Below are 25755 nucleotides of genomic sequence, written 5' to 3' on the forward strand. Positions count from 1 at the left end.
AAACCTGCTTTCTCTGTGAGGACTATCCATGCACCTTCCTCACCACCATCCACCGACGGAATGATTGAGGCATTTAGAACCTTCCCTACATCCCATGGTAACTCAAACTGATATAGGGATGTAGCTTCATTCCAATAGTGAGTAACGGTTGTTGTTCCATCTCCAGATAATATCATTGTAGATCCAGTAGGCTTGCCACCTACTCATAGATGCATGGAAAAGAGGAAATCCTCCTCCACTTGTGATTTTGGAAAAATCACCCGAACTGGAGCCTTTCTTTCAAAAATTTCCAGAAGCCAACTCATCACCTCTCATCTTTTGACCAGATGACTTGTAACACAATTTCAAAAGAGAGTACTCTGGTATTTTGTTATGTTGTTTGTTCAATAAGCTTCACAAACTATCCCCACAATGACATAATGTAGCCTTAAAATGTTGAAAATTGTGAGCATCCATCACAAAAAAATTCTCACGCAACAATTAGATGAGTGTGGTGGCACTGTCAATGTCACCCTTCACGTAGGTGATTTAAACAATTTCTATAGGGCATGTGTTGTAAGCTCATGTGAAATCGAATATAGACCTTAACCTCTTCTCATTTAATATCGCAAAGAGACAGAAACATACCCTGAATTTTTCACCTACATGGAGATTCTCAACTTGGCATATTTGTTCTCTGACTGTGGGTGTGATCAGTCTCCTCGAAAGAACAACTGGTTCCTAGTATTGACTTCAATCCAGCTGCATCCTGGCCTTTTTATCAAGCCCCTGCCTTTCATCATTGCTCTGACCTTTGCTACATCATCCCATCTTCCTGCAACAAACAACCTATACATTTAAAGATGCTGCAAGAGAAATAATAGATGTCCAGACTCCACATAACTCATGTAGTCGTTTCATTATGAGCTTTGTTGACAAGGTATTTCAAAATGTTCAAACAAAAGAACCAATAATTCAAGAAGGGCATGGAAACATAAAGGGAAACTACAACAAATGATACCTTTTTCCACAGGTAGATGGCCAATGTCACCAGGATACTAGAATCTGGACATATCTAGACATCCTTCTCAACAAATTGAAGGGATTCCACATATAGTATCCTAAAGAAGGAATCTGTTGGATTGATAAGGAAATCGGATCTAAGATATATAAAAAGAATAGACAGATATCCACCTATAGATTAAGATGGACACCCATCATTTTAGAAGGTAAAAGTAGAGTTAAAAAATTAATAAAATTAGAGTTACGAAGGTTATAAATAGCACAACAAACTCATTATGCAGTAACTTCACTGGAAAGTGGTGCAGAGAGTTATATGATTGATCCAAATGCTCACTAGAAAAATTAACAGACACAGAGACAATAGTGATAAGCTCAAATTACATATACAGCCACTAGATTATGGCACCAAACCAACCTGCTTATGAATTTGCAACTATATTGTCTTACATAATTAACAAAAATGTAATTAGACAAAACAAACAAATTTTAACAGATAAAAGATATGCAGATTTGTTTCCAAACTCTCCAATCATGTTACTACAAGCATCTGAAATGTTGGTTGATGTTGTGGATGCCACATTTGAAATTTCCTTTTGCACTTCTCTTTTCACTAGCGATTGATAGAACTCAACTACCTGTGGCACTCTTTGCACTTTATCTCATGCTCTGCCTTGAGATTCAATTGGGATGTTAGTTCGAGGTGCTGGTGGAGTTGGAATCATACCAGGGGAAGCTGGAGGTTGAGGTGGAGGAGGTGGGGAGATAGGTATGGCATGGGAAGCTTTTGATGAAGAATTATTGTATGTCAAAGAACCAGTGGATGGCTTTGGAGGTTTCTTTGCAACCCTCGGAGCCCTCTTTTGCACTCCTTTAAATGTCATTTTGCTAATTTCAAGTTCCTTGCTTTCACGGTCATTGCCATTTTTTGAATCAGTTTGAGATCCCCTTGTTTGAATAGTGTCTATAAACTTCTCTGGCATAACCCTTTCAGCCAGTGCCTCAGTTTTCAATTTTTCAGAAAACTTTGTTGCTCTTGCTTGCTCTGCTCTTTCTTTGATGCCATTCTCTCTCTGTATTGATAAATTATGTCTGAATTTAGAGTCAGGATGCTCCCCACCATGCATGCCTCCCACAGACTTTGACATAAGTTGAGATGAAGTTGCCACATTGATTAATGAGTCACTCATATCCAGAGTTGTTCTTGATGTATGATAGTCATCCTTTTTAGGAGAATCAACCATTGCTGCAAGATCATGTGTCTCAAGGAAAGTATCTAATTTTCACCTTGCCTTTGTTTTGGGGCCATTGTGTCTTGTTAAAGAGGCAATGGAAGCATCAGTGCTTGAACTTATCAGCATTATAAATTCTAACGAGCTTCCTTAAATAGATTGTTTGTGCCCTGGACTTTCATGCCCTGGACTTCTGTTCCCTGGACTTCTGTACCCTAGACTTTCATGCCCTGGACATCTGTAACCTGTAATAGGCCTAGTTCCTCTTCCGTCTCTAGTTGATCTAACTGATGACACTGCAGAACCCTCCTTACTTCTCCCCCATCTTTTTAGCTTGTGAATTAGGCTTGGTTTCTTCGATTGAGTTAGTCTGGTAGAGGTGTTGTCTAAAGAGGATTCATCAAAATCACAACTCTCAGAAGGTGTTGATGTATGGGATGATGGACTATTGGAGTCATTATCTGTACACTCTTTGTCATGTAATGCTAGAGAATCATGTCCTGAATATTCCAACATAAGCTGCTTTGCATTCTCCTGTGACCTTGGGCTCAAGCTTTTGTTGAATAGTCGTGCTGTTAGTTTTCATGGAGGGGGTTGGTAGTCCCTTAATTCATAGCGTAGGCATGCATTAACCCATCTTAAATACACCAGTTCTTCCACTTCACTAAATCGATTATTTTGCAAACCTTCCACTTGCTTTAACAGATCTTCATTCACATGCCTCAAAGTTTTCAGCTCTTCTCTTGCCTTTTGCATTGTCTTTGTCTCTATTATTTTAGAGAGGGAAGCAATTTGGGTTTCTGCATTGTCTAGTTTTAGCATCAGCTCCCACTTCTCATGTTGCAACTCTTTTTTGGCCCTTCTTAATTCCACCACTTTGATTTCCAGCTCTTTCAAAGTATGCAGTTTCTTCTCAATCTTGAATTTCTTTTCAAAATACTTTTTCTCGGTGTCTTGAAGAACAACAACTTGTTGGTTGAGCATAAGAAGTTGCTCTTTTGTCTGCATAGATTCCATTTGCATCTGTCTCTGAAATTCTTTAATCATTGCTTTGGCATATTCAAGCTCTTTCTTTACTAGGGAAGATTCCTCTACTTCCTCTTCAAGTTTCTTCTTTTGAGTTTCCAAAGAATTCAGTTTTAAATTGAGCATTTCAATCTCAACCATGTTTAGTTGGAGCCATTTTTGTAATTCTACTATGTTTTTTTCCTGTTCTGTGAGACCATAATACTCTAGCAATTCCCCTTGAATATTTTCTTCACTTTTCTGCAATTCTTCTACAAGATTCTTCAATCTCTCAATTTCGGGAGCATTATCTAAAATTGCCTCCTCGTACATGTGCTTATATTCCTCAGAAATTATATCAGGATCTACTGCAATAACCTGCTTCTCCTCACCACCAGACTGTGTAGGTGCAGAATGGGTGTCATATACAAAGTCAACATGGTCTCCAAACTTCCATTTTCACCAGCAATATTGGACTCCTATTTGAGGCGAGATGCAGCAAAATCAACAAAGTGATCAAACAAGCCAAGTGTAAGGTCAATATTTATGTGAGTTGAAATACACACTACCAGGTCAGATATGGTGTCTGGAATGGTGGATGACCTTGTATGCTTCTTGTACAAAATCCACAGTGGCCCACAGTTCCTCTTACCAGTCTCAAGTGCTAATGACATATATAGCCTCAAGGGTGAACTAGACCCCAACCTTGTTTGCCTCTAAGTGCTACTCAAAATCATGCTTCCAATTTTCCCATGCTAGTGCCATGTAAATTAAACTGCCATGGGCATCCACAATGTCTTTATCAAATTGGTGAAGGAACTTCTTTAAACCAAAAATCTCCCTGAAAATGCAACAACAATAGTGAGACCTGGAGGCTCTCAAATAAGGACCAATAGAGTCACCTTAATCCTAGGAACCAGTTGGGTCACTCGGTGTCAGGCCCTACACAAAAATGCGGAGCTCCAAACTAAACCTTCAAGCCAAACAATAATGATCATGATTATGTTTCAACATACAGATAACCCTTATTAAGCAGCCAATTTAAAAGCTAGAAATGAAAACCATTAACCCTGGGTAAGGCCATCAAGTTTCACACACGGGAATCGAATACCGCTATATATATCTATATATATATATATATATATATATATATATATATATATATATATATATATATATATATATATATATATATATATATATATATATATATATATATATATAGATATAGATATAGATATATACATAATAAAATAAAAAAGCCAAAACTTTTTTTAATGACCTCCATTTATTATTAATCATGGGAGGGGTTTGGTTAATAAGTTAGCCCCAATGTAGTTGCTTATCAAAATTCCCCCTCCCAAGGTTGTTGGAAGCGGAATTCTTCTAGTAGAGGAATGTTTCAAAATATATATAGATGTTTTAATATAATTGTTGCATATATATATTCAAAAGAAAACATGCAAAAAGTTGAGTCAACTACAGAAAACATGAAAGCATATATTTAACTACTAGATTAATGATGATCATTAAAGCGCCAACTAATTGGTACACAAATAACATCAATCATTTATTAGTTATAATATTATCATCAACCATGTTCTGCAACATCAACCTTCAAGTTTCGACATATGAAATTTTTCATCGACAAAAGCTAATAAATAACATCAACCATGAAATGAAGCAAAGCATCATATTCATTACCAAAGAGTTGTTATATTTAGTAAACAGTTCAAACTTTAAAGGAAAGTTCAAAGTTCAATCTTAAAAAGTCATACAATATTTACGAAATAGGCCATAATCAAAACAAATGCTAATTTCTAGGCACTTCTTTTAAACAACAAAAAGAGAGAGATCTAGTATCTACTAAGCTTTCTTCCTACCACAAGAAACTTCTAATTTCTTTTCCCATGATATATGAGGAAGAAGAGCAAGATAAGGTGCAAGTGTTCATGGAACATGACCAACAACTACATGGCCCCCATGTAACGCTAAACATTACGAAGCTAAAGGCAAATCCCCTACATCCAGAAACTACTAGCGGATGGAGGTGGTGTGTTTTCTCCATGAATATAATCACCCAAAAGTTTAGCTTCCAAGCACTCTATAACTATGAATTCATCTTGCAAATTAGCCTCCTTTTGATTATTGTCCCTCATGACATTGTTGATCACCTCTGGTGAGTGTTGAGGTGTCTTAATAAAAGTTATTCTTATGTGCACTTACCTAGTGTCGTTGCCCTCAAAATCACATAACCATGGGGGTTTCTTACTATGATTTATTATTGATATCCCATGTTAGACAATGCACATTATTTCCTTGGTTGGCGTCATCATTTCTTATTTGGAGGCTTGTATCTCGCACATATGGTGTTTGAAATGTGATTGAGATCCTTGCATAACATTACTCAAACATTTGATTTACCCTTAACACATTTATGATGAGGGATATCCATCAACTGAGAGTTTCCTTAAATATTATTGGTTAATTATTGCTCCTTGACATAGCGAATTAGTTGTTGGGCATGTCTGCATGTGTTCATAGGGTTTCACTTGGATTATTGTTTCATGATTTTGATTGTTGAACTTTGAAGTAGTACACCCACCCTTTGTTGCATAAGTCATGTCCCTTTTGGTGGATGTCTTGATGACTTACTTGGTGATGATTTATCTAGTGCATGACTTATCAGAGCTATTGTTGTTTCATGTATGGCTTAAGTGGATATGACTTATCTAATGAATGACTTAGTGAAATTATGATTTATTTCCAGTATGAACTACAAAATTGACGCGTGGATATTAGACTTAATAACATTATGTTTAAGATTACTCATATATATATATATATATATATATATATATATATATATATATATATATATATATATATATATATATATATATATATATATATATATATATATATATATATATATATATAATATATATATATATATATATATATATGCATGAATGAGAATTAACCTGTAGATTGTAAATAACTATATGATAGCCAAGATTTACTCTTCCATTGGGGAAGGTCAAGACATATAATGAGGAAAGGTACGATGTACATTGCTTTATTACATTTTGTATCTATTGGATATGCACTATTATGACATGGATAAAATGTAATGGAAGGTGAAAAGACTACCTGACTGGATTATTCGATGACAAGTATCCAACCAACGCTATAGTGTGGTCCATATTAAGGTGTTTACCCTAGTTTAAGGAGGGGTGGAGGTATTTCCCACCATGCAACCTCCAAACCTGGAATTGTTGGAGGGCAGTGATGGCTACCCTAGACATGTTATGATGATTGCCAGTTGGTGTTGACCCTAGTGTAAGGAGGGGTGGAGGTATTTCCCATAGTGTAACCTCCAAACCTGGAATCGTGTGAGGGCAGTGATGGACACATTCCCCTAGACGTGTGATGACGATTGTCAGTTGCCTGTTGGGGAAGTTAGGTCGATATAGTCGATGCTTCCGCCATATTGGTTTTGTCAGTGGTTAGATTGGTATAGTCGATGCCACATTATATAACAACAGAGGATGGATAGTGTGGGAAAGGAAGTAGGTTAGGAAGGATATGAAGATATATATTAGTGAGAGACTCTTGATGGGAAGTGGTATCATTGCCTAACTTGTTAAATTTTACTACTATAACTCTCTCTTTATTTTGTTATGCCTTATTGTCAAACTACTTTCGAACTCCTTGTATCTTTCTACTCTAACTTCGGGACGAAATTTTATGAAGGAGGGGTGTATGTAATGCCCCACCCAATCTTATCATGCAAATTTTATTAGTGTTTAAATTACCTAAAAATATTGACTTATAATTATAAAGAAATATTGGTAAATACCTACATTTGGGAAACTGTAATTTTTATTTACTAATATAAAATTTATTATTGTTATTATTCAATTCCCAAACTTGTCTTCTCAAATTTAATCTTGGATAGGATATGGTCTCCTTCCATTTATTCCAATTTAAATATCTTATCCCCAAAATGTCCTCTCAAATTTACTTGGAAGAAGATATGGTCCTCCCCAATTAATTACCAAACTATATATCCATATCTTATCCCCAAACTGTCCTCTCAAATTTACTTGGAAGAAGGTATGGTCCTCCCCAATTAATTACCAAATTATATATCCATAACTTATCCCAAAAATGTCCACTCAAATTTACTTGGAAGAAGATATGGTCCTCCCAAATTAATTACCAAATTAAATACCCATATCTTATCCCCAAAATGTCCTCTCAAATTTACTTGGGAGAAGATATGTTAAGAAAAGTAAAATGAAAGGATGAGGGGGTAGTTATGACATTAATGATAGGTGGTTGAGGTGGATGGGAGGAAGAGGCATAAAAGGGGAAGGATGATGAGAGGGGGGGGATCCTTGGTCTTGGTTTTGGTTTTGGTTTTGGTTTTGGTTTAGAGGATTTGATTTGGAGGAGGGATGTGGAGAAATATGAGGGAGATCAAACTTGGATCTGGAGAGTATTTGTTAAATTTGGACACACTACATCTGGTTAGACTTGGGCTCGAAGGGCTAGGGAAACTATGGAGGTTCCCTGGGCTAGGAAATACTTCCTAGTTGGCTAGGAGGCACATCTAGTTGGGTTGTCAAGATGAGCATGGAGCTCAGGAGCATCTCAACTAAGCTATTGGAATATGTATTATCAATCATTTATTTTACTTATGTAAATTATTACAAGTTATACATGTTTCATATAAATTGTTACAAGTTATATATGTTGTGGATTAAATTAATTTATGTTCATGCTTATGATGTTTAATAAACCTGGAATTTTCCTTGTTATGAAAATTAGTGAAATTTATTTGAATGAGTGTAGTAGTAGTTAGAGGACCTATAGTTGGGTATTCACAAATATGAAAACAAACCATGGTAAACCATGTTTATTTTAGCATTTGTAATATTTCTCTTAGGGTTTATATACCTTGGGTTTATAATATTAGTCCCTTGGGTTTAATATTATTCCCTTCATTTCATAATCCCTTGGGGTTTTAGTATTAATCCCTTCGGTTTATTATTCCCTTCAGATTATAATATAAATCCGTTAGGTTTAGTATTCCTTTGGGTTTATAATATCAATCATGGTCAATCATGGTCAATCATACTCAACCATGGTTAACCATGGTCAAATGTCGCATTGTGACAAAAATTGTCTCCATGTGAAAATCATGGAAAATCATGGACAATTATGTTCAACCATGGTCAACCATGTGTTATAGAATCAAACATGGTCAATCATGGTCGAATGCAAAATTTTGACAAAGATTGTCTCGATATGAAAAACATCCATGGTCAACCATGGTCCAACTATCAATCCCTTGGGTTTATTATTCCATTGGGTTTATAATATAAATTATGGTCAATCATGGTCAATCATAGTCAACCATGGTTAACCATGGTTAATGATGGTCAATCATAGTCAACTATGGTCAACCCTGGTCAAATGTCACATTTCCAGAAAAAGTGTCTCCATGTCAAAATCATGGGCAATCATGGGGAACCGTGGTGATGCATGGTTGATCATGGTTGACCATGTTTGATAGAATGAAACATGGTCAACCATGTTTTATAGAATCAAACATGGTAAATCATGGTTGAATGCAACATTTTGACAAAGATTGTATCAATATGAAAAACATTCATGGTCAACCATGGTCCAACGTTGCATTGTGACAAAGATTGTCTTGATATGAAAAACATACATGGTCAACCATGATTGAACGTCGCATTGTGATAAGGATTGTCTCAATATGAAAAGCAACCATGGTCAACCATATTTATTTTAGTGTTTATAATATTTATCTTAGGGTAATTCCTTAGGTTTATAATATTAGTCCCCTCATTGTAATAGTATTCCCTTGGGTTCATAATCCCTTGCAGTTTTAGTATTAATCCCTTAGGTTTATTATTCCCTTCAGTTTATAATATAAATCCCTTAGGTTTAGTATTCCCTTTGGTTTATAATATCAATCATGATCAATCATGGTCAATCATACTCAACCATGGTCAAATGTCACATTGTGACAAAAATTGTCTCCATGTGAAAATCGTGGACAATCATGGGAAATTATGGTCAACCATATTTTATAGAATCAAACATGGTCAATCATGGTCGAATGTAGCATTGTGACAAAGATTGTCTCGATATGAAAAACATCCATGGTCAACCATGGTCCAATGTCACATTGTGATAAGGATTGTCTCAATATGAAAATCAACCATGGTCAACCATATTTATTTTAGTGTTTATAATATTTATCTTAAAGTAATACCTTAGGTTTATAATATTAGTCCCTTGGGTTTAATATTATTCCCTTGGGTTCATAATCCCTTGGGGTTTTAGTATTAATCCCTTGGGTTTATTATTCCCTTCGGTTTATAATATAAATCCCTTAGGTTTACTATTCCCTTGGGTTTATAATATCAATCATGGTCAATCATACTCAACCATGGTTAACCATGGTCAAATGTCACATTGTGACAAAAATTGTCTCCATGTGAAAACCATGGACAATCATGGACAATTATGGTCAACCATGGTTGATCATGGTCAACCATGTTTTATAGAATCAAACATGGTCAATCATGGTTGAATGCAACATTTTGACAAAGATTGTCTTGATATGAAAAACATCCATGGTCAACCATGGTCCACTGTTGCATTGTGACAAAGATTGTCTCAATATGAAAAACATACATGGTCAACCATGGTCAAATGTTGCATTGTGATAAGGATTGTCTCAATATGAAAATCAACCATGGTCAACCATATTTATTTTAGTGTTTATAATATTTATCTTAGGGTAATACCTTAGGTTTATAATATTAGTCCCATGGGTTTAATATTATTCCCTTGGGTTCATAATCCCTTGGGGTTTTAGAATTAATCCCTTGGGTTTATTATTCCCTTGTGTTTATAATATCAATCCCTTGGGTTTATAATATCAATCATGGTCAATCGTGGTCTAATGTTGCATTTTGATAAGGATTGTCTCTATATGAAAATCAACCATGGTCAACCATGTTTATTTTAGCGTTTACAATATTTATAATATCAATCATGGTCAACCATGGTCAATCATAACCAACCATGGTCAAATGTCGCATTTTGACAAAGATTGTCTCAATATGAAAATCAATCATGGTCAAGCATGGTTCAATGTCGCATTGTGACAAAGAGTGTCTCATTTGTAGTATTTATCTTAAGGTTTATATACCTTGGGTTTATAATATTAATCCATTAGGTTTAATATTACTCCATTGGGTAAAATGCCTTGGGTTTTTATTATTATTCACTTGGGTTTATTCTATTGGGTTTATTAAATTGTGTTTAAATAATTTTTATAATATTTGCTTATGTGTACTATTATTTATTTCTAAAATTATTTTAAATTGTTATTCATTAATTTATATTTATTTATTATTATATAATATTATTAATATGTAATATTAATAATATTATATAATATTATTAATAACGATATTAATAATATTGTATTATATTATCAGTGATATTGATATTAGTTGATATACACCTATCGAGTGTTTATCAACCACATTTATATTAATATAAATGTGATTCTGCTACTATGAGTCTCAACTAGATCTGTATCTGGTGGGATCCTAAACACCAACACATAATGGAGTAAGCATTTTTGTTTATGTTACACTTTTAATAAAACTGACGAGTATCTCTATGGAATCGGGTTGGCTTTAACGTTGTTCAAGGGGAGTGTATATGAGAAAGTTGTTCATTGCGTGAGAGGATGTTAAATTGGTCTTATATGTATGGAGGATTGGTAGGAAAGGTGTGATGATGTCAAATTGATTTTAAACTCACCACTAAAATCAAATGACATCAAGTTGTTTGTATTTATTTTTTAAAATTGTTTAAATATAATAATGTAATTTAAAAAAAAAAAAAATTAAAGTAATGATGAAACCTTTGAATGTTGTGATAATGTATTAGTTGCATATTATCAAGAATAAGACAAATTATTTTTACTGTTTTTAAAAGTTAAAATAAAATTGGTTAAATCTACTTGTTAGTAATTATTAATAATTTCAAAAGTGATTTTTTGATCATTGATGATGATGATGATTAACGTCAACTAAGACCAATGTGGTCTATCAGACCTTAAGAAAAGAGAGTCTAACTGTCCTTCTTCAAAATCTTGTTTCTATGATCAAAGAGAGTATATATATATATATAATCATTGTCCATTCTAAATAATTGGTTAGATTTTATGGGGATAGATTGAGGTGGGGAGTTACTTATGGGTGACAAAAATTTTCTTACAAGGTGTTGAGCCTTAAATGGTAGATTCTATAGTAGTTTATGTAAGAAAAAGTAGATGCAATGATAATAGTTGAAACATAATTGGTAGGGGTTGTCATACAAAATGAACATGTAGGATTTGTGTGAATAAAAGGGTCAGGTGATGGCATTTAGAAGCATGGTGGAGTTGACCAATGATGGAATACCATAAATAGTTATAAACAACAATTCTTAAACCAATCAAAGGCATTAAACTCATCATTCTAATAAAACTAAACATGTCAATAGTCACATTTAATTTGTTCAATGATTAGGTGATGTTGATAGGAAATCCATTAATAAGCGACATATTGGCAGAGGATACATGACTGAGATATGGATAACATAGATGAGGCGGATAAGTAATAATTACCATTAGAGCCTAGAAACACAAGTGTTAAACTAGTTGATTTTTTCTAAAACAGTAATAAATTTGACCTAACATCTATCTAGCATATTCTAATTAAATAAATTGAATGTCTTGTTGAATATTTCCATGTGGATCATGCTGATAGTTGGCGGAAATAGTGGTAACTAAGTTAGCAGTCCAAGTTGACCATGAAAAACATCTACCATGGACTATAAACACCATGATTTGACCTAGTGAAATTGTTAAAATACAGTGAAACTTTGTCTTCAGCATAAACAAAACTTAATTGAATGTGCTACCTAATTTTGTTACATGTTAGTAAAATATGTAATGCTAAAGGGGTTAGGTACAAGACATTCCATGTTCGACAAAATTGGAAGATAAAATTAAATAGGGTATATACAAGTACAAAGAAAACGAAAAGATATAAAAATAAAAAGTTTGTTTTAACTGATTCCAATGTGGTGTGATAAAAAAATGTTGTGATTCCAATGAAACACTGTATATAGCTTTGGATGGTTTAAAATAACCCAGCCATTAATTGCATATATGTGTGTAATATGTTTAAATATAGTGCAGAAACATGAAAAATGAACAAAGATAAGTCACATTTTACATTTTCAATCCAAATTAACTTGAAAAAATACTTAACTACATTTAGATGCAATAGAAATTGGAATTTTAAGGGTGTAGTCTACATCCTATATGAAAAATGGTATCTCTTGACCCTAGCTAGACATGGAAAGTCAAAATATCTTGTTGGCATATCCAAAGAAACACGTATGAAAGTAATTAAATGAAGATATAAAAGAAAAAGGAAAGAAACATAAAAGCACTAGGGTGTTATTTAAGGAACATATCATGCAAATAAAAAATAGATAATGGTCTAGGTTTAATGAAAATCCATCAAATATACAACCAAATGCAATAACATTCCTGATCAATGTAAGGGTTTTCCCTAAAGCGTGCTTCTTAATGCAACAATCTAGACATATGTCATGAAAGTAGCCAACCGTTAAATATATTTAATTTTTACTATTTATGAGGTTTGACATTTATACATGGTTTTGGTTAAAAGAGTTGTAGACAAATTGTCATAGCATAAGCAAGGTGGAGATGAATTTTATAGTTTGGAAACCAAATTAATCATGAAATACTAATTAAAGTCGAAGATATTGAAACACCATAGTAGCCTTCATCTAAATATATAACAAGACATGAAGTTTGGAAAATTGAGCTTTCGGGTTACAAGAAAAACATTTAGGATCTGGTACTTCACTCTTAGTACTAGAGATCTTTCAATATCATCTGCAACCATATATATTATGAATTTTCTACTACGAAAAATAGTTGTGTAGCAATAATTTCATTTATTTTTGAAATATTTAATGTTGACACAACAACCATTGCCGATATAGTGTAATGCCCCGTAATAATAATAATAATAAATAAAATAAAATAATATTAATATATAAGCAAATAAATAATAAAGAAAATACAATAATAGTAAATAAATAATAAAGAATGAAGAAAATATAATAATAGTAAATAAATAAAATAGTAAATAATAAACTTCACACACACACACACACACATATATAAGAGTAAACTATAAAAATAGTAGGAATAAAGAAAGAGTTAAATTACGTAAAATATTGAATTAAGTAAAAATTAAAATTAAGAAATAAAAATTGACATGTTGACACATGGAATGTGTGCATGCATATTTCTTTCTATTTTTGGAATCGGTTGATCTATTTAGTGGATGATGAGGAGGATGATATTATTCATTCATTCTTTTGGAAGAAAAGTCTGGTGAGACAAAGGATTCCTTGGCAGTAGTAATTGATTGAGGGCTTGGGGTGACAAACTGTAGAATGGTTATGTGCAGTTGAGCCTACATTTGGGTGTATAGTCGTCCCCAAAAACTGTGTTGCGGTTGGCAGAATTCAAATAGCATTCAACTCTGAAATCACAAGTAAGAGATATCGGCACTACAGGTAAGTCATCTATGCTCGTGTTTTCGAAAATTTTATGTTAATTACTTAAATAGTTTGAGTATTGATTATAAATCACATCATTGATATAATTAGATATATATTTTGATTTTCGGGTTGTAATTGGAGTCTAGAATAGGGGCAAAATTTTACTCAAAAATCAAACTGCTCAAAATCGATCAAAACCTGAATGACATTGTCCATCTTAGCGATACGATCCGACAACCCATTTCACTCAAAACGGAGTTTGTATGAGAAAGTTAGAGCCCGCTGTCCGTTTTGTCAAACATGCAAAATTTTGTGGTTGGGAAGATGACTAGGCATCCATACAGCCTAGTCAGCAAAAATAATATTCTAGGAATATTCCCACAAGTGGCTTAACCGGATTTTGACTCTTGTTGGCATCAAATTGGTCAACAACACATTGGTTGGACCAATGAGAGGGTGAAATGTGGCAACCCTAGAGGACACCACGTGCCATCTCAAAGGTCATTTAAAATTATAGTGGTAGGTCGGGTAATCGAACTCATGACCTCGCCCACACAAGTGCAATACATTACCACTACACCACCATTGTATGACTTAACAAGTATGGGGAACATATTGTATTTAAATTTTGAATATGTGTCGTATTGGAGGTAACCGCTAGCATTCACCTCCTCCATGTGACCAAGTTTGCAAACCTTAACCGCTAGCATTAAGTGCTAACTTGGTGGCCTAGGTGCAGGTGATATCGACAAACGCTCTAATCCTAATACAATTTCCTCTAATTCTGGCCGAATCCCTTCATCTTCCTCAACTGGAGTATCAATCATCTATTTCTAGACTGACTGTTTTATAAATTTTCCTTTTTTGGCCACTATCACCAATCCTTTTCCATTAATTGGCTCAACCCTTGTTATCAGGAACAATTTCATAACAGAGGCCCATTTTAGCACTATAGGCGTTGTAATTCCATAGGAATTACAATATACACTGTCGGTGCTATTGAAAATAGCAATAATGTAATTATACGTAAAATACACTATCGACAGGTTAAAATGCCCATAATGCAATTATACATGAAAATACACTATTGGCAGGTTAATCCATGAGAAATGGAACAACACTATTGGCGCTTCACCATCGGCCTTTCCCCGATGTGATAATACTGTAGCATTATTGACGATCTTAATTGATAGGTTCAATGCTCCCTTTACACATAACAATGTGATGCGATAACACTTCACGACCCCGATAGAATATAAGTCCTCCTCTATAATATTTTGGATTCGATTGTATTGCAATATCGGATTTCAGTGGTTCAATAAGCCTGGTTCCTCTCCACTGAAGCGATGTGATGTGATAGTGCTTATAGACTCGATATGGATATAGGTCGTGCTTTATAAGATTTCAAGTCCAGATTTCAAATTTGGACTATGTTTTTCACTATTTCTTAGTGTAAACAAGAATTTAGATTGCGAGACTAAAATGCTACATAAATTGGAAACAGAGCATGCCGATATGAAGGAAAAGCACTCAAACTGACTCTTATCAGAGTATTAACTAGAAAACTAGGCTGAACCACTATTATAAAGACTTACAAGTAAGCGATGTGAGAAAACCAAACATATGCATAAATACCATATTTAACAGACAAACAAGTGTTCATATGCCAAATATGATCATCCTTTCCATGCTGCAAATGTTCCATATTTTCCAAAAAATAAAAAATTTTAAAAATGTAAAGAGGGTATGCCCTAAAAGAATAATCAAAGGGAAAAATAATGAATTGGTCAAGAAAAAATAAAATGAACCCCAAAAGAGAGGACCAGGAAAGTGTGCTAGCCCAAAATGCCACTACTATGTCATTTTTTGAAGAATTTCACAATGTGCAATCAGTGACTTCTGTCACACTTCATGGATGGCCCAATAGCTCAACCTTGGCCTCCCCATGTTTGAATGTACTTGTTTTAGAGATAAAGAATAAAGTTTGTCCAAACAGTTCAAGCTTGGATAACAAATAGTTAGGCAGAGAAGCAAAGTGTCTCAACAGCTAAATCTGAGCCCTTGGAAGAAATAAGGGCAGACTTAGATAGGAGGACAGCTAAAAGAAAACAAAAGTGAGAAAGGGTTTGCTAGCTCAAATGCACCCGAGGAAAATGAAGAAAAAATGTTAGGTATAGCAAAATGGGTAGGTAGTCTTGGTGTTGCAGAAGCAGGTTCATGAATAATATTGTCTTTTAAAGATGATTCATCTCAAAGGTATCATATCTACCATTGGAAAAATATGGTGACAAATCAGATGTTGCATGTCTAACTTCCCCTCATTCCTCTCACAGCAATTACTCACTAACCTCCCCTAAAGAGATTGAGATCTACTCAATACTCTCAAATACCCCACATCTTCATGTAAAGATTTAAGTAGAATGATATTTTGCTTAAAGAATAAAGCCACATTTCTTGTGTAAAACATTTGTCTTCTCTTAAGCCTAAGCTACCCAAGTTTGCTGCTTAAGAACCCTCTCATTTCCCTAAAAACCTAAGTTTCTACCTTACAAACTTAGCGTTCTACATTCATAAAACCATATTAATGTTAAATTTATTGTATAGCTCCTGTATAATGTATCCCCACCCCTATTTTTATAAAAATATACATAAAAATCCCAAACTATCATAAATATCCCCCTGCGGCTAAAGTTATGGCCATATGTTAATTTTTTTCGGGAGCTATTGGTCCACCCGGGGCCAATAACAACCCTCCACGTGCTCCACTGGGATTTGTTTAACATTTGGTTAAACAAATAACCAAGGCCGCCAACATAAACCATATGATAATCCCGATGACCAATGTTTTATACCCCGAGAACAATATAAAACGTTAAATATTACATGGGTCCCCGTGTCATAAGCCTCCACCAACTCTTCGTCCCGTCAACTGTCGGATCCGATCCCACAGATCGGACGGCTCACATCCATATCGGAACCCCTCTGATGTCCGAAAAATAGTGCCTGATGAAAAGCGGTATTCCCGCCATACTACGGGGCGCGTGTCACCCCCACAGTTTATCGCGTCCATTCGGCCCAAAACCACCATGGTACATAAAGCGGTGCGATGAAACCATAAACCGCCCCCGCTTTCCGTTGCCGACGTTGTCGCCCATGTTAGTGCCCACGTCAGCGCCCATGTCCGCTGCCACCCCGTCACTGTTCCGTCCACTGTGTCTGCCACATCAGCGCCAAGTCACCTTCCGTACCCCCGCTACCGAAAAATATGACGTCACCTGACCAAAGCGTGCCAAAAACTCGCCAAAATCAAAATTTTTGTTAAAAATCTGTTAAACGTTGTTTTTTGTCCATTTCACTTTGTTTTGTCTACGCGATGTTTGCATGGTTTTTAACGTCCAAAATGCCATTTTCGCTGTACAGTCCACCACCCCGGGAAATCAACTCCGCTGCTCAGTTCCTCAGCTCTGTCTGCCACCCAGATTGTGCACCAAGCATCTATAGAACATGTATTTACCCAAAACTCGCTTGTAAACCCTGTATTTTCAAGTTTTTCTATAAAAATCCTCTGGATAACCAGAATTCGAGTTAAAATCACTGTGCTACCTCTACACCTTCGCATTAACATCACTGTTTTACCCATTTTTTCAAAGAAAACCTATGAACTGTGTTTCCCTCTGCAAATTCACTCGTCCAGTAGGAATTAAGCTTATTTCCGCCTCCGACTACCACAGAATAGCCCACAAACTGTCATTTTACCATATTATTGCTGCAAACGCCCTAACCACAAGTTGAGAAGTCATAACATTTGTTGAAAATGGAGGCTCTAGTGGCCCTCAATGTTGCCCCCTTGAATGTACCACATAAGGAATTAGAATGGATGCCCCTTGCTGACAGGGATTTCCAAATTAGGGATACGATGGGTGACAAGCCTCACCTGCAAGCCTTTTGTGAAATTAGAAATAGCTACAGAAGCAACATTGATGACTTTGGAATTTGGGAGTCGAACATGTCTATCTACTACCTCCCTTCAGTAAATGTCCTCCCTGATTTCATCCATTTATGTTGTGCAAATTATGATCCCACACAAAGAGCAGTTATGGCTCCATCTGGGACTCTCCTCTTCTATATTACTCCTCAATCCATATATGAGATGTTGAACTTTAAGCCAACTCATCCTCTGGCTCCCCTCACCATGGGACTCTTGCTTGAACAAGGTGCCAAACTGCCCAGTTCAGAGATTACAAGAATTTCTCAATTGTTCATGAAACCAGACTGCCAGCCCAGGTAGCCACCTCCTTTCAATCAGGCCTGGTTCAATGAAGCTGGTATACTCATTACTGATATAATTTCCTACATTCTGGGTTTCAAAACCAGTGAGCATATTGATGAAACTGTCTTAGTGTTGATGTCCATATTCACTCCAGGATAGCCCCCTGTTGTCCAATATGATTATGCCACCTTCATAGCCAATAAAATCCATGAGCAATTCATGAGCTTGGACAGAGAAAGAGTGTTCAAATACACATCCTACATCTATCATTTGTTGTTGTACTATCAACCTGATAGTTTTCAAATTTCTCTTAGAAGATTGGACCTCAAAGGAGAAAGGAGGTCTGTAATTTTCTGGACCTCAGTATTCCATGAAGTCCACAACTCCCCTTATACATATTGTGAGTTTATAGACCTATTCATATATCCAACTACTTCTCTATTATTAATAACTCCTCCTGCCAGGCTCTCTGCTGAAATGCAGAAAATTTTTCATCTCTCAAAGGAATATAGTATTGGTGACTGGTATTTTTACCAAAATCACATAGTGATCAGAATTTATGGATGTGAGCTATCCCCCTACAAGCTGCCAAAGTATGTCCCTATGAGACTCTTTGCCCTGGAATACTTCAGGCAATTTATTAGTTCAGATTTGACTCATTTCTATGGTGCTAGGAAAAAGGCACAGCTCAAGATAAGAAATCAATTGGGCCCTTTTATCTTCAATAAAAGGGAAGAAGCCTGGGAGGAAGCAGATAAGATATTAAGAGATCAACTTATGTTGAAACAAAGTTTTCATTGGTCACCATATGACCCTGAACATTTCATAAGTTATAGAAGAGTCAAAAACAAGCTTACAGGATATGTTCACCACAAAATCCCTGAAATTCAACAATATGCTAATCAACAAGAATGGGTAGAAGGCACATTAGTTGAAGAGATTACTGAAGAAGAAAAACTGGAAAGGGCTATGAAAGGGCTTGAAAAATGCTTGACCTGGACTCTTTTGGACATGCATCCTTCAAGCTGCCCCAGCACTTGGGAGGTGACACATCTTTTGCCGGGACTTCTCAACAACCATCACAAAGGGCCAGCACAGCATCAGCTAAAGGCAAGGAAGTAATAGGTGGGGAACAGAAAACAATGGCAGATCAGCCAGATACATCAAAGGAACAAAACCAAGGCAAGGTCCTTCAACACAAACAAAGGTACCTGAAATCCCTGTGTTACAAACTACTCTCAATGAGGAAAGAGGAAAGAAAAGAGACAGGCAAGAAGATACACCTGCAACTGGATCAGCAAAACAGCAAGGGGAAAAGAGGCAAAGGTTAAATCCTTACTCTGAAGAGGAACTCTTGGGAGAGTCAACAGGCAACCTGAGCGGTGAGGCAAGAATTGAACAACAGACTCCTCCAATTTTGGAAACATCAGCTAGCTCATATCAGCAAGAGCTAGAGAGGCAGCATGGTGTGGAGGTTACATCCACCAAGCCACAAAGCAAACAACAGAGCAAGCAAGGCTCGAATATCAAGAAAGAATTTACTGAAATAAAAACTAGAAATGAGCGAGTAAGGATCCAACTTTATAATAAATTACTGAGAATGGCTCCCGCAAATCAATAAAGGCTAATTGTAGCCTATGATATTTAAGAAGGGAAAATGACCCTTAGTCACTTCAAGCCCACAATGCAGCAGCCATAGTCAGCTGTTGATTATATCAGGACCAATCTGGAAGTTTTCTCTAAAGACATCCACCCAATGGACCAGATTGAATTACATAAACAAACCGAAGAAATGGTGTACTCCACCTTGGTAGACAAAGCATTATTAGCTCACAAACTGCAAAATTCATTACATAATACTTCTACCCAATTGGAATTGGAAAAAGCTTCTTCTTTGGCTAAGGATAACAGGATTAAATCCTTAGAAGAAATTATCATAGAGCTGGGACATGATCCCAAGGATCCCAAAGGTATCTAAGCATTAATAAAAAAGAAAGAAGAAGATATTGCAACCCTCAGAAAGCAATTGAAGCTGCTGATTACAATACACCCTCAAGCTGTAGAAGTTGCACAGTAGAAAGCATAGGATGACACGATGGGTTTGCTGATGAGGATGAATGAGAGACAAGCAGAAACAGAGAAGGCATTGGAGGAAGCATTACAATAAAAATAGGGAGAGTTTGCCTCCCAGCCACCAGAAACAACTCCAATAAGCACAATAGCTCCTCCTACAACTACAGCAGCAGTCCCTCCCATTGTCCCAGCATCAACAACAGGTACCTCAGCTTCAGCAACAACTACAACAACAACAACAACAGTATCAGATACCAGCCTGAGCATGGAAGAGATTATGAAGGAAATAAAGGCCTTAGAACTCCAAATGGCAGAGCTAAAGGAAGCCAAAGAAACACTAGCCAAGCTAGAGGTGAATTATGATAAATCCAATATAACTGTAGCTAAAAAAACAAGAGAGGTAAAGGCCCTGGAAAATAAGGTAAAAACCTTAGAAAAAGAACTTACCCTGCATAAAACTCTATCAGAAATCAAAACAATTTTGTGGACCAAAATTGGCCATTCCATCACTGATCAATGGAGATCAATTCAAACAATCCATGAGAAAATTGAATTGATAGAAATAGCTCAAGTTGAGATTCAAAAGGCCAGAGCATTATTGGGAAACATGCCCGAGCAGGCCAATAAACTAATTCATTTTTTGAATACTCATACCAGGGAACAACTAGCAGCTCTGGATATCAGGGACAGAACAGACACCATTTTGACAGTGAAAAAGGTGCTGACCATGAGGAATTTTGTACAGAATCTGGAAATAAAGTGCTAAGAAATGCAGAGAGAAATAAATGCCTTTACAGAGAAGTTCACAGTCTTGCAGAGCAAAGGGTTACCCAGCTTATTGACCAACAATCAAAGACTGTTGACACATGAACAATATGCACACAGGGTGAATACATATGTTACCAATTAGATCATAGCATCATCAAGAACTTCAGAAGACATAGTACCTCCCTCTTGACAGAGCTTATGTGACAAATTGGAAAATCTGTTCTACATTGAGCATGAGATAACACATCTTTTTGAAGTCCAGCCCAATTACTACAGGTATACTGAAGCTGATGAAACATTAACAAAACTGCAAAGACACCAATTGCTAACAGACCAATGGTGGCAGGGCATGTTGGAGGTTTTACCGAGGTAGTTTTGGTTCTCTGCATTTAATCAAGTTCAATGTACGTGCCACACATCATGAGAATGAAAACAACAGAAAAGGAAGGCACGCCAAAACACATTAAAGCGGAACCAAGCACAGATGAAAAGGCCAGGACAGCAACGCAGGAACGTAAATTAAAGAGACAACTACCAACTGACTTGTTGACTCAAAAATTCAATTATATCAAACCACCTAAGGCAGCTAGTACAACAGAGTTACTCCTACATTCAATGCGCTCTGTTTTCAATGTCATTTACTGCCTTTGAAGAAGTAGATGGATAAATTTATTGCTTGATATTTTCTCTATGAGATATTTTGTAACTCTTTTTGTATAAATACCTCCTCTAGAGATGTATTCTTGTTGGTTGGTGAACATCATTCTGGACCTGCACTGTAAATTTGAGAACCCTTCTAAATAAAGATTGTTCGAATGCTTTGCTGATGAACTTGCTGGTTGTGGAATTAATGGCAGAATAATATGTTGCAGAATTCTCGTATTACCTCATGGATCAATAAGTCTTTTTAACTCTTGTTTTATTGTTCCTGTGTTTTATATATCATCTACATATCATATTCTAAATTGCAGGAAAAAAGAATAGCCCAGAATTTACTTTGCTGTACTCTGTGTTCAATTCCTATCAATTTTTATGTTTTCTTCAGGACTAGCATAGGCAGGAATTCTTGACTGCTCCTGTCTCCCTGGTTCTTGCACCCTGAATACAATTAAGGAATTCTTAACTTCTCCTTGGTAGTATTTACCCACTTTCCCTCTGTTAGCATAATGAAAGATTCTTAATTTCCTTTCATTCCCTAACTCCATTTCATCTTATTCCAGCTTGAAAATTGTTCCATGGCTAATTATCTTGCTCTGTACTTCTTCCTTTGCCATAAGAAACCATACCCAGAAGTTTGTTTTCATTGACTCCATTAACCCAATGGTCTGAACTTCTCATACTTTGCAGCCCTGTTTTATTGAATGTCACCATCCAAGCACCCAACAAATACTTGTACTTCATTACTAGCCTAAAATACCTCAAAGCAAAGCTAAATTTTAAAGAGAGAGCCCTCTTTGGTTGCAGATTGGCTAGAATCTGCAGTTAAAATATTGGTTAGTGGTTACCTCGGCTGTATTCCCCTTTCCCACTACTTTTGGGGAACAACGTGAGTGCTAACACATAGAAAGGGTTTCAGAGGTCACAATGCCTCTAGGATCAACCAATACACAGAGATATCCTCTTCTTTCCTTAAGAAATATGAGATAAAACAACTCGGTAAAAATACCTTTACAATATCGTGAAAGTTACATAAATATTGGTTTGTCTTAACAACCAGATCCTAATACAGAGGCTGAAATTTATTAATCCTATTTGTTTTGCAAGGTATTATCCTCGAGAATCTCCACTACGCTAACTAATCCTATCAATTCTGCAAGGTATTCTCCTCAAGAATATCCACTACAGTGAACTAATTAACACTTATTACATCATGATCTAACCCTATATTCTAGCTCTATGCTTAGCTAGAAAAACATGGAAATTGATGGCTAAAGGATCCCACTCCTTTGCTTGTAGATTTTTTTGTATTTTTGGAATAATTTTGAAGTCTTTTCCATCCCTGTCTCATGCTCCTGCATCATAACTACACCATTAACGAATTAAGCGAGTTTAACGTTAATTAACCATTACTTAACCCTTAATTAATGGAATATTAGGTTGGCAGAAGTTTGGTAGGTCTAATAAATTCGATGCTAACTCCAAATTTGGCGGAGTTAAATGGAGTTTCTCTAGATTTAGTGGAGATTTCCTAGGAAAAACTAAAGAGGCGATAACTTTGGCAGTTTTTGACCAATTTTAGCTTAGAAAGAGTCATTACTAGACGATTTGGATGCTTTGAACACAGTGGAATAGGTTGCAGAGGTAGAAAGGCACTTATGTACATGGTTTTTCTATGTTGAAGTTTAAGGAAAATGAGGGCCACCAGGAGAGGAGGCCAAGCCTAAATCAGCTGAACTCCAATTGTAGAGCTCAGAGAGTCATTTTTGGGGATTTTGGGTCTTCTGAATGTAATGGAGTAGGTTGAAAAGCCATTGGCACACTACAGGTGCATGTAATCATAGAATTGACCATTAATCCAAAGAGGGCCTAGCCATTGAAGTAGGTCCAAGGAGATGTAGCCCATGAGGGGTGAATTCCTTTATCAACTTTGCGTTATGAGTTGGTGTGTTTTACTTCTCTACAATTTACTTGTTGTATATGTGTTTTAAACAACTAATTAATCTCATAAATTTCTCATAAAAGACACTTAATGCTTGACACATAATCCTTCACATTTTGGATAATTTGAGATGATCCTAAACACATTTTTAATACTAATGAGGGAGCTTGCATAATATTAACAAGTTTTCCCAACATTTTAGATCAAGTTGTTACACATGGTATCTGAGTAGGTTTCAACTCTATGTGACATCTAGGTAAAATTTTGAGAAAAATGTTAAATTTCCATAAGGAAATATATATTATCTTTAATCAAATAATGCTACAAATAAATATATGAAGTTTTGTCTCAAGATATGGAAACTATCTTGGATGCACAATCACTTGGTTGGGAGAATATCTCAACCACACAACAATCTAGGAAACACCTCCTAACTAATAGGAACAAACTCCTTTACATAACAAGAATAACAATTAAGACAAGTAGGAATTACATTTTCCAACACTCCCCCTTAATGACTACTTGTCTCAATATTAATTTACAAAGTCTACTTGTTCAAAAAAAACAAAAGAATATGTCAATGTCCATATAAAGGAGTAACCATCCACCGAAATTCATGGGTGCCAACCGATGCAACTACCAGTCTACTAGGATGTGCTTTGTATAAATGGTTCTGTCAACCATTATAATTGCATACATGTACCTATACATGCAAATCCCCCTCTATCATCATCATGGTTTTGATCAAATTAACCATCACCATGCTCTAGGTTTTATCAGATTACCCTAAACCATGCCAACAAGGGCTCTCAGCCACCAAGGCTCAACTAAGCCACCAAGGCTAAACATAACCACAAAGGCTCAACTTTGTCATGAAGGCACTCATTTTAGCCACGAAGGCTCAACTCTACCACCAAGGCACTCAATTCAACCACTAAGGCTCACCACAAACCCAACTTAACCAGGCCCAGGGTTTTCTCAGCTCACCCTAAACCATGCCTACAGGAATTCTTATTCACCTCACTCTCACATGTGGTTGCAAACCAATACTACAAATACAAAGTGGTTTTAAGATTACATCAAACTTTATGGGGGTACACATGCCTCATCTGGCTTACATTACACACTCCAACTCTAGGGTTACCAGGTACATACTTTACAAAGACCACTACAAAACATCCTAGACTTGCTTACTAATAAATGTATGTGACACATAATATGTCATGAGGCTATTCCACAAACTCACACTAATTCACACAAACTCGATTGTCCATCATCCTCCAATCTTTGATACTGCCATTTTTAGTGTCATGTCTTCATTATATCTAGTAGTCAATCATTCCTACAAATAAATTTGTCTATTGTTGGAATGGCCAGTTCCAACAAAGACACAAATGTGTGAAAATAGTTGACCAAAGTAAATGCCACTATATTCTTTGAACCATAATTACATCACTCACATAACACTTTCTAAGAAATAAAATTTAAACAATGGATCTCGAAATAAGAGCTCCTTTGTAATGAGTCAACAAAAAACATGGTCGAGACAAGTGTGAAGCTCTTCAATTTAATTGCAGGCTCAAAAGGTCATCATGGGGTATTCCATGACAAAAAACCTGTCCAATTCCTTTTATGATTATAGCAGATTCTCTGCTAGAGGACACACCCAAGGTCAATCCTCGCAACTTTCATTAGATGTTAGCTGACAAAGTTGCCAACAGTGTCGGGCCGAAAAAAACCATGTTGTTCAATCCTGACAGGTTTCCTCCACAATCACTGGTTTTACATCTTCCAAACCCTCGGAAATTTGAACTTACAAACTATCCTCCCTTCAATGTATACCGAACAATACAGATTTGTGTTCTATATATAAGATTTCCTTGTTTGTAGTTCTCACAAATCAACAGATCAGGAATCATGATCGTCAGCTAATCCATTAACATAAAAAACATGTGAGCCCTGGTTGGGCCCTCAACACTTCCGCTGCGCGTATCCACTATTTCTAATTTGCACTAGCACTGATACTGTCGCCCTCAGACATGGGCCTGAACAACACACTCCAGCTCCCTTTCTCGGCTAGCTGTGGACTGCAGGCA

The 25755-nt window shown here is 36.0% G+C and overlaps 1 pseudogene; it reads right to left on the reverse strand.

Moving 5' to 3' along the window:
• Positions 1 to 1445: 1445 nt before the first annotated feature.
• The window catches only part of LOC149207100 (protein CHUP1, chloroplastic-like), a 62910-nt pseudogene continuing 38600 nt past the window's right edge, over positions 1446 to 25755 (reverse strand).

Source organism: Pinus tabuliformis, chromosome 1_2 (assembly GCF_031772625.1).
Source record: "Pinus tabuliformis cultivar Carrire ecotype Pingquan chromosome 1_2, CPIR1, whole genome shotgun sequence".
NCBI lineage: Eukaryota > Viridiplantae > Streptophyta > Pinopsida > Pinales > Pinaceae > Pinus > Pinus tabuliformis.